At 40.9% G+C, this 10,795-nt stretch overlaps 1 non-coding gene across 1 annotated transcript; it reads right to left on the bottom strand.

Moving 5' to 3' along the window:
- Nucleotides 1-377: 377 nt before the first annotated feature.
- LOC122066252 lies at nt 378-484 on the bottom strand. Its single transcript, XR_006136307.1, has one exon. It is a non-coding gene; the product is annotated as a small nucleolar RNA R71 (small nucleolar RNA).
- Between the last annotated feature and the right edge of the window lie 10,311 nt (nt 485-10,795).

Genomic DNA, 10,795 nt, shown 5'->3' with positions numbered 1-10,795 from the left:
AACAGCAAAACCGTCCACCTAAATCTCTAAAAGATAGGTTCTACTCTACTAGAGTAGCCCAACCTTCCTACATAGTTCTACCACAAGCCCAGGGAAATAATTTTGAGCTCAAATCTCTGTACATCACTATGTTGCCACATTTCTAACGGCTGACCTCTGAGGATGCATATCTATTCCTCAGGGATTTTAAAGAGGTATTTGTTCTAATTAAGATCCAACAACTCTTTGATGATGCTATTAAGCTTAGGTTCATCACTTTTGCATTGAAAGACCAAGCTAAAAAGTGGTTATATAGGTTACCTACAAATTCCATAATCACATGGGAACAGTTCACAGTTGTGTTCCTCAAGAAGTTTCTCCGAACTCACAAGACCAATAAGCTTAGAAGTGATATCCTTCAGTTTAGGCAAAAGTCTAGTGAGTTCTTTTCTAAACTTATGGAGAGATTCAAGGATCTACTCCAAGAATGCCCTCACCATGGTCTAGACTTAAGACATTTATGCCAAATAATTTATGAGAGTATTGATTACCCAACTAAACAAATGATAGAGTCTATATGTCTTGGGGGATTCAACCCAAGAAAGTGAAAGAACTATAGGAGGGAAAGAATATTTTGTTGATGGGATAGTAGCCAAGGAAGCCCACTTGGATAACCTAATCAAAAGGATTTAGGCTATTATTCCTAGAGAGCCATCATTAGTCAATTTGGTTAAGATGTGTGCTTGGTGCTAGTCCTCTGGACATGTCATAGAAGAATGCCCCAACACCTCTGGGGGCATTTCCAATGAAAGTGTTAATGCCTTATATCAGAATAATCTATATAGTAATACTTACAATCCAGGGTAGAGAAATCACCCAAATTTATCTTAGAACCAGGATAACTAAGCAGGGCCTTCCAATTTCCATAGTCAAGGTCAACCTGGACCCCAAAAGCCTCAACAACCTTTTGCCCCAAATACTTTTCCTAGGCCAAATTTAGGACCTCAGACTAGTTTCCCTAGGCCCCTTCTCCTATCATCTTATTAGTAACCCCCTGGGTTTACCAACACTGGAGTGGCAAGCAGAATAAGTGACATGGAAAAGAATATGGCCCTCCTCATGACAAGCCATCAAAATCTTTTAAGAGAATTCACCTAAGTTCTCTCAATTTTGTATGAGAGGGAGAAGGAAACATTGCCCAGTCAACCAGAGCCTAACCCTAAGCATTAGCCTATTAGTTCACAAGCACCCACTAATGCATCACTAAATGTGGTACAAGGTCAAACCCAACAAGGGCCTGCTGTTTATGCCCTTAGGAGTGGCCGAGAGTACCAAGAGAGTGTTCCTAAATCTTCCACTTCTATTACTCCTATTAACTCTCCCTCTATTGAGGACACAAGTGTGCCTCTTGTTCTAGGTTCGTCTGATGAACCTAAAGCAACTAAAGATGATTTGGTTGAGGAAACCAAAAATGATTCTTCTGAAAAAGAGCAAATCTCTAAAAGTCCATATGTTCCCCTTGTCCCCTTTCCTAATCACTTGGTAAACAAAAAGAAGACTACTTCCATGAACAAGATTTTAGAAGTCTTCAAAAAGGTAGAAGTGAGCATCCCTATTTTGGATGCCATATCCCAAATCCCTGCCTATGCAAAGGTCCTGAAAGATTTGTATGCTCATAAACATATCAGGAGTGTGCCCAAAAAGGCGTTCTTGGCAAGTAACATTAGTTCCATAACACTTGCATTGATCATACCTTACTTGACCTTGGCACAAGTGTGAATCTTTTGCCTTACCATGTGTATAAGCAACTAGGATTGGGAGAATTGAAAGCCACTGGAACTACTCTTCAATTGGCAGCTAAGTCTATTAAGATTCCTAAAGGGATGGTTGAGGATATCTTACTTAAGGTGGAGGAATTTATTTTCCCTGTTGATTTTATTGTGTTAGATACCAAGCCCTTCTCAACCAAGGATGAGATCCCAATAATTCTAGGAAGACCATTCCTGACTACCAATAATGCATTAATCAATTGTTGGAATAGTTTCCTAAAGTTATCTTTTGGCAACCAATCTGTTGAACTTAACATGTTTAGGATAGGTATGCAACCACATATAGAAGAAGAGATCAATATGCTTGAGGATTATCTGATGCGGGTATTCATCGTAGGCTCCAACTATCCGAGTTAGAGGAACTTAGAAATGAGGCCTATAAAAGTTCTAGGATTTACAAAAAAAAGACCAAAGCCTTCCATGATAAGCACATTCTATGCAAATCTTTTACAATTGGTGATAAGATCTTATTGTACAACTCTCAGTTACACCTTTTCCTTGGTAAGCTTAGATCCTGATGGATGGCCCGTTTATTGTACAGAATGCATATCCCCATGGGGCTATGGAGATTCTGAATCCAGGAATAGGGGTAATTTTGAAGGTTAATGGTTAGCATTTAAAACCATTCCTTGAGCTTTCTACTACTGCTATTGAAGAGGTCATGGATCTCCATGAACCTCTTTACACAGATGACTAATTTTTACCCAGGTATGACCCGCTTGCATTGTCTTTGCTTTTAATTCTTTCCATGCATTGAGGACATTGCATGACTTAATTATGGGGGAGGGAAACCAGTTTCTTTTTGTTTTTTCATCTTTGTTTGGGTTTGTTTTTCTTTTTGTTTTTGAGCTTGCTAAGGATGAAGTCCTACTTTGGCTTTTGGCTAATGATCATACCATTCGGTTACTTGATGTATGAAAGTGATTAAGGTATCCATCTTGAATGCATAAAAATCCTTTTGAGAAAGAAAGAAAAAAGCCTCTATCTTAAGATGGGTCTCTCTTTTGAAAAATAAGAGACCCTTGTTTTTCGGTGCTAGACCATATGTAAGTCTGTGGGTTCTTTATACTCTTGATTTATTTTTTCTTTTTTTTTTTTGAACTTGCTAAGGATGAAGTCCTACTTTGCCTTTTGGCTAATGATCATACCATTCGGTTGCTTGATGTATGAAAGTAATAATTTTGATTAAGGTACCCATCTTGAATGCATAAAAATCCTATTGAGAAAAAAAGAAACAAGCCTGTGTCTTAAGATGGGATTCTCTTTCGAAAAATAAGAGACCCTTGTTTTTCAGTGTTGGACCATATGTAAGTCTGTAGGTTCCTTGTACTCTTGATTTGAAGTTGAGACTTTCTTTTTAGATTGGTATGAGTTGACAAATACACAATTTTAAGTGAACTATGGAAAGTGACATAAAAGTTGATTTCCTTGGAACTAGACAGGGCATTATATCTCAAGAAGCATGGTGTTTTGATCTAAACTCTTAGGGAGGAAATTTCTGAAAGAACTTTGTTATCACTGTCTATGTGGGCATATGCAAAAAAGTAAAGCTACATAGTAACTTGGGTGTCTGGTGTTTGCTCCACCATGTCATTCAGGCCAACAATAGTGGAGTAGAATAGAGTCTATTATAAAAAGAAAAAGGAGAAAGAAAACCACACAGCAGGAAAATATGTGCATATGTCATCAATGCCTTAGCAACATGTTTAGTAAAGAAAACTCCAACGCCTTAGTCCTTGGTTCCTTATTACTTCACAAGTGGTCTTGCCTTAAGATAAGGATGTTTTGGAAGAGACAAAGTGAGCTCCAAATTAAGAAATATGCTTATGCCTGAAATTGATATGAGATAATAAAAATTCAAGTGTGGAGGTCCCTAGATCAAGTGTAAGAGGAATTATCTTTGCTCCGGATCGGTATGGCCCATACCTCTAGCCAAGGTTAGGATTTGTTTTTCTGAATTTTGGGTGTATATTCATTACAAACACCCACGAGACACAACTCATCTGTTAGGAGTGACCTAGGGGTTTAAAGGCTTGTTGTATATGCTAAATGCAACCGTGATTCCTACGAAAGTGAGTTAGACTTTTTATTTTATTTATTTTTGTTTTGCTCAAGGACTAGTAAAGTCTAAGTGTGGGGGAATTCTGATGAGCACATTTATGTGTGAAATCTTAGGATGTAAGCATGCAATTTTACATACTTAGAATGGAGGTACCTTGGGTTTTGCTCTCTTTTTGCAGGTTTTGTATTTTAAAGGCCTTAGGGACTATCGGGCATCATATCTCTAATTTTACATGTAAAGAGAGCTATTTCTCTTCATAGCTGCGAAGAGGATGAAATTCTGAGTAAGATGGACATGTTGCATTAAAAGTACACATTCATTTGGCACCCACACAAGTAATTATTCTTTTTAGGTAAGAAAAAGAATAATGGACTAGAACAAAACTGAGATGTAGACCCAACCTTTCTGCAGTTGTCCCAAGGGTATAAGAGAATATTTCAAGAAGTGAACAGAGATGGAGGGACTCACACACTTGGGCGCTATACTCTCTCTCCTCCACCTTGGGCGATTCTCTCTTTTTGGGAGATTTTGTGAAGATTTTCTCTCTCCTATTTTCCACCGAGCATAAGGGGCATGGACGGAATTTTCAACTCAAATACAAGATAGCTCAAAATCAGCAAAGCAAGGAGAGGAAAATCATCCAAGATGGTTTTTGCACAAGATAAAAGAGAGAGAAAAGAAAATAAAGAGAAAAAATAGGAAAAAAAGGAAGAAAATCGTGGGAGACTCTCCTCTCTCCTATGATTCTCTCCCTTTCTCTCTTCCCTCCCCTCCACCTCATCACTATGGATCTCAAAAGATCCCGTTAGCCGATTTGAGTTTCCCCCTAATTAGGAAACCCAATTTGTTGGACTCCCTCCCCATTCCCTATATAAGAAAATCATCCAAGAGGGGAGAGGGTGCACTTCTCTTTTAGGGTTTTCTCTCTTTCTCTAGCACTTCATTCTCTAGGGTTTTGTTTTCTCTAGTTCTTCTTCTTACTTTTTGGTTGAAGCAAATATGTAATAGATGTTTATTTAATGAATGCAAGTTTCTTTTATGTTTGTTGTTCATGGTATTCAATTGTACTTTTACTTTCTAGTTCTAGGCTTAGTTCTAGGTGACTGTAGACATCCAATTCTGTCACCCTCCTCCAGCTCTGATGAACTATAGATCTTGGACACAACTTCTTACTCCCGATCAATGGAGATGATAATTGATTGAGGTAATCCCACCCGAAAACATTCCATACCCACCTAAAATCTTGAAAACCTTATGCGAGAGAAAAGAAGGGTTCAATTATGACATTTCATATACAAAGGAATTCGGTCCTAGTGACCATAAGGATGAATAGTACTCAGAATTACGATTCCAATGATATATGGAACGTCAAAATCAGATCGTCGGATCTCCCACAATCGCTCCTCAAAAACTACATCCTAATCACGCGCACCCCGCTTGCCCAACGCGCCCATGGCTTGCCTCGCACGCACCCCACCTGCCCCGTGTGCCCATGGCTTGCCTTACATGCACCCCATCTACCCCACGCACCCATGGTTTGCCTCGCATGCACCCCACCTACCCCACGTGCCCATGGTGTGTGAGGCACGCACCTCGCCTATCCCACATGCCCATGGCTTGCCTCGCACCCACCCCGCCTACCCCACGTGCCCATAGCTTGCCTTGCACACACCCTGCCTAACCTTATAAGACCATGGCCTACCTTTCCCGCACCTCTGCCAGTCTCCCACACCCTTGCCAACCTCCAGTGCCCATGCCAACCTCTAGCGCCCATGCCAACCTCTAGCACCCCTGCCAGCCTCCAGCACCCATACCAACCTCCAGTGCCTATGCTAGCCTTTAGTGCCCCTGCCAGCATCCAGCGCCCATGCCAGCATCCAGTGCCCATGCCAACCTCCAGCGCCCCTGCCATCCTCCAGCACCCTTGCCAGCCTCCTGTACACCCTTGTTCTACCCCGTGTGCCTCCATCAATCTTCAGAATTTATGTTCCCATGACCGGATTGTGCACTCTACACTATCCTGCTAGCGTACCCTACACTGTGAGCTCCTATTGGTCAAAAAAGGCATCTTTTTGTCTCATTGGCCCCAAAAAATTTACTTTTCACCCATTGGCCAAAGAAATTTACCCTCCACCCCATTGGTCCAAATATTCATATTTTGACCCCATTGGTTTAGAAAAATCACTTTTTAACCCCATTGGCTAGGAAAATTCCTCTTTCCTCCCAATTGGTTAAAAAATTCTATAAATACCCACCCCTCCCTTTGGTTTTTCACACCAAAAAACACCCATCTCCTAGGAACAGCCATACCCTCTCTCCTCCCCTTCCCTCCCTTGAGGTTTTTTAAGTCTTCAGAGAGATCTTCATAGTTCTTTTGATCTTCGAAGTGTTCTTCGGGCCTTCGAAATTCTTCAATCCTTTGCCTTCTTTGAGTGAGATTTTGTGTAGGAAAAGATTCCCTGTAGTCTACACCCCTTCTTGAGGTTCTTCAAGTCTTTAGAGAGATCTTCATAAGATTCGAAGTGTTCTTCGGGCCTTCAAAACCCTTCAACCATTTAGGTCTCAGCCCCTTTCGAGCGGAAGCTCTATTGGAGTGCCACCTCAGCCTAGCCCTCCCATAGCCTATTCCCAGTGGAAGATCTGTCGGAGTACCACCCCAGCCTAGCCATCCTATAACCTATCCCTAGTGGAAACTCTATTGGAGTGCATCTCAGCCAAAATCTGGAAGTAGCCCATCTCTAGTGGAAGCTCTGCTGAATCGATATTGCGGTCAAAATCTGAAAGTAACCATTCCTAGTCAGAACTCTGTCTGAATATTATCGTAATCAACATCTCTCAAGAAAGAAAGTTGGAGGTCAAGACCATCTTCCCCTAAGCCAGGAGAATCCAAAAGACAGTTCGTGCTGGCACTAATCGGGGTCCCACTCCTCTTGATCCGAAATAGGGGTCAAGCTTAGGTATAATTTCTCACCCAAATTAGCATAATGTAGACTTTATATTAACCTTGTTGTAGTGTACATAATCGTTTAAATTAAGTTAACTTACATATATGTGATAATTTAGCCATGTATGCAGAATAGGAATAATCGTGGAAAATGTTCATTCTTAAGCATCTAGTAAAAAGACCTGTTCAACCGGGCAGATTGGGTGCCTTACACCTTCCTAATTTTGTAACCTAACATGTACTGGTCCATACCAACTTTCGAGCCCTTTTCTCATGAATTAGGCCCACCCCAGATCCTAGGCCCATAATCCTAAGTGGCACTCCAAACCCTTTTGTATGATCCCAATCCTCCGTATTGTACCATCATCAAAACCCCGTCTCAATGATGAACTTTATACTCTTGTGAAATAGGCCTCCACATATCTCTGAGCGGCGGTACGGTGGTGCAGGGCCCATAGGCAAGCACACATGATACACCCCTCCCTAAGAAAGAGAAAGAGAGGAGGGAGGGATGAATGCTAAAGTCTTCCCCCCCCCCCAAAGGGGAAGAAGGTCTTTCTCTGGCCGCTACCCTCATAGTGATGACTCCACTGGGGACTGTCAAGCTTTCGACACTAGATGCTACCATTAAATGCAAGAAGATTTTCCACCACATTTGTTTGAAAACATGTTTGGCTAATCCCATATTTGTAATTGTACTCACTAACCACATCATGCATCGTGCTTGAAGTAAAATCATTTGGTGAGGGACTTCCTGTCATGCATCGTGCTCGAAGTGAAATCATTTGGGGAAGTCAGTGCATGTTATGGAGAATACTCTGAGAGAAAATGGTAGCCGCTTCCTGTACAAGGGTGTGGGGTATTGTTAAATGGCGAGGATATTCATAATTGTGCCAGCACCCTCGGGGAGGTCCATGCACTTAATGACATTCTGAGATCGAATAATGATATTCCCGCATTACACTTTTGCACACAATCACTCACAGTTCCACCACCGCATGGCCAGTTGCTTAACCTCATGTGTAGTCACGAGTAATGGGCAAGGAAGTAACCCCTTGATCTCGTACCTCTGGGTATATCAGAAGAATCATGTACCTTGCGTATATAGATCCTATCAAGGAAGCCTTGTCAGTCCTATGGCATCCACCGCATACTCGCTTCATATAGAAAAAAAATGAAGAACGCTAGGAATGCCACAAGCTGATCTGTTGAATTTGTTTGCAGTCTTGAAAAGGAATTTTCCTATAATACATTCTAGTCATAAAGAAATGCTCTCCTAAGTGGGTTTTGGATAAAAGGTGTCCTTCCTCCTTAGAAATGAAATATGGATAATTTGGCATGCGCAATTCCGGAAGGTCCCGCAAAATGCCAAATTATCTAAAAGACCTGAGGCAACTAGGAAGAAGGTCACCTAGTAGGGTAAGATTAAGGAAAGCATAGCTTTATCAATGTAGAATGACTTAATAGGAATATTCTGGTCAAGCCATTTGTGTGAATCTCCCACTTATGACATTGAGTGGATTAGGGGCATCAACTCCTACCCACTCCCTATCATTAAGTGGACTAACTTTGGATGGATTATTGGTTGATAATTGAGTGGACGAATGAATAAAGGGTTGAGAATAAGAATCCTAAAATAAGCCACCTTTGGTTCAGGGACAATTTCACATCTCAAGTATTCTCCGCAGTCCATTTGGACACGTCAGGGTAACCGATTGACTCGCTTAAGTCTAGTGTCACCTCCATCATCTCTCTAAGATTGTCTACTGCCAAGTGATTATGACTCAGTTCACATGGATCCACATAACTCTGAATCACCTGAGCAAGCCTGGGTTCACCCCATAGGGACCTTACAGAAAAAGATGGCTAAGGTCAAGAGTGGTTTAGCTCAAATATTGCACATGCTCCAAAACCCTCTCAGGACTGAACCAGCATAAGTTACAGGAGAGTTGGATCAGAACAGACCTGCGAGTCATTGAGGGAATTCTTCCCAGGTTGACTTAGGAGAACTAGAGCAAGTCAGGCCAACCGATCAGAGAGGAGCTTCGCCTACCCTTATAAATGGTCAACGGGTGTCACACCCCACCTTAAAGTACTTTCAACTTACCATTAAGAATACCGGCGGTGTGAGTAAGACATGCACCTGTCTTACAAACCTACTAGGATTTCTGATAGTAGTACCTTAACATTTTCATAATTGTTAGGAAACATGTCCACACTCCTTGCTATGTTTTGGTGTTAACAAACAAACATACATCTTTAACTTGGTTTGATAAAATGTGATTAGCTTGAAGAGAGTGTAATTAGCTTGAAGAAACATGTTTCAGTCGTTTATTTTTATATACTTTTGATACTTATGAAATACTTTTCTATGTGTTATTTTCTTTGGCACATACTCAGGGGGAGTATTTTAATCTCTTGTGTCGTTTTGATTCCCTTTTTGCTGTTGACAAAAGGGGGAAAATATTTATTCCTGAAAATGACAACTTGACAGCATCTATCTTTAATTGTTTATGGAAATGACAATATCTATCCTTGTTTATTTTCTGGCACTGAATTAAATTATCTTATTGACCTTTACACAGTGTTACTATCATTTCTTGTATTTGGTTTTATTGTCTGTGTTTGTTTGTCATCACCAAAAAGGGGGAGATTGTTAGGAAACATGTCCACACTCCTTGCTATGTTTTGGTGTTAACAAACAAACATACATCTTTAACTTGGTTTAATAAAATGTGATTAGCTTGAAGCGAGTGTAATTAGCTTGAAGAAACACTGACAACTGGTCAGTATGACAGCATTCTGTCAAAACAGAGTATGTCATGTTGGCGGTTGACCGGCTGGAAGCCCCGGTCGACCAGGACTGTTCGAGACCATAGGCGGTCGACTGGTAGAAAGTCCTGGTCGACCGGTGACTGCCTGGAAGTGCCCCAACGGCTATATTTTGCCTCAACGGCTCTTGGCAATCGACTGGCTACCGATGGCAGTCGACCGGTGGTCCCAAAATACGTCCGTTAGAGCCTGATTTCCTGCCTAAAATGCTTCACTAAGTTCACCTATAAATACCCAAACCAATCTTAATTAAATATCAATTAAGAAAGAGCTTTAAGAGCAGTATTGCAAGCATTCAAGAATTATATTCTACTTGAGTTGTTCTATTACACCAATCCCAACAAAAGGCTCAAGTCTCAATCTAAGTTCTCTATTTTCTCCTGTGCAAGTCAAAGCTATAAGAGAGGACTTTACAAAAGGTGCATCATTCATATCTCACTCTCATCATTTGCACCACACTTGAGGTATTCCTCCTATTCCACTATTTCCTATTTATTGTTGTTTCTACAATTCTAGACTGTACTTAGGATTGTAAGGATTCTCTTATCCATAAAAGAGAAAGGTGTCTCTCTACCTCTAAAAGAGATTGTAAAGGCGACTCTCTGCTTGGAAAAGGGATTTGTAAGGATACTCTTATCCGTGAAAAAGATTATAAAGGTTTTCTTCCCTACCTACCGTACTGAAAGGGAGAACTAGTGGAATACCTTACAAGAGGATTCTTGTAGGGAGTGGACTAAACTTGGATTGAGTTGAACCACTATAAATCTTGTGTTTTGTGGTTGTACTTGTTTTATTTACTCCGCATTATTTTAACTTGCAATCACACTTGTGACCTATTCATCGAAAAAAGTTAAATTCCACTAGTATAACCTATTCACCCCCCTCTAGGTTATTTCAATTGGTATCAGAGGGGGAGCTCAATTTTTTTTAAGACTATATCGTCTTAAAGGTGAGTCAAAGACCATGGCCACATTCCAAGGACCACCAGAAGGCATGAACGCCTCGAGACCCCCTTACTTTAATGGAGAGAACTTTTCCTTCTGGAAGTGCAGATTCAAGAATTTTGTGTGTGGTCACAACATTCTTGTATGGAGAGCCATAGAGAATGGAGCATACACCATCACCAAAATAGTTGATGGAAAGACAGTA

This window comes from Macadamia integrifolia, unplaced genomic scaffold (assembly GCF_013358625.1).
Source record: "Macadamia integrifolia cultivar HAES 741 unplaced genomic scaffold, SCU_Mint_v3 scaffold23, whole genome shotgun sequence".
Classification (NCBI taxonomy): Eukaryota; Viridiplantae; Streptophyta; class Magnoliopsida; order Proteales; family Proteaceae; genus Macadamia; species Macadamia integrifolia.
Note: the sequence above shows the minus strand (reverse complement) of the source record. Positions and strands in the feature narration are given on the sequence as shown.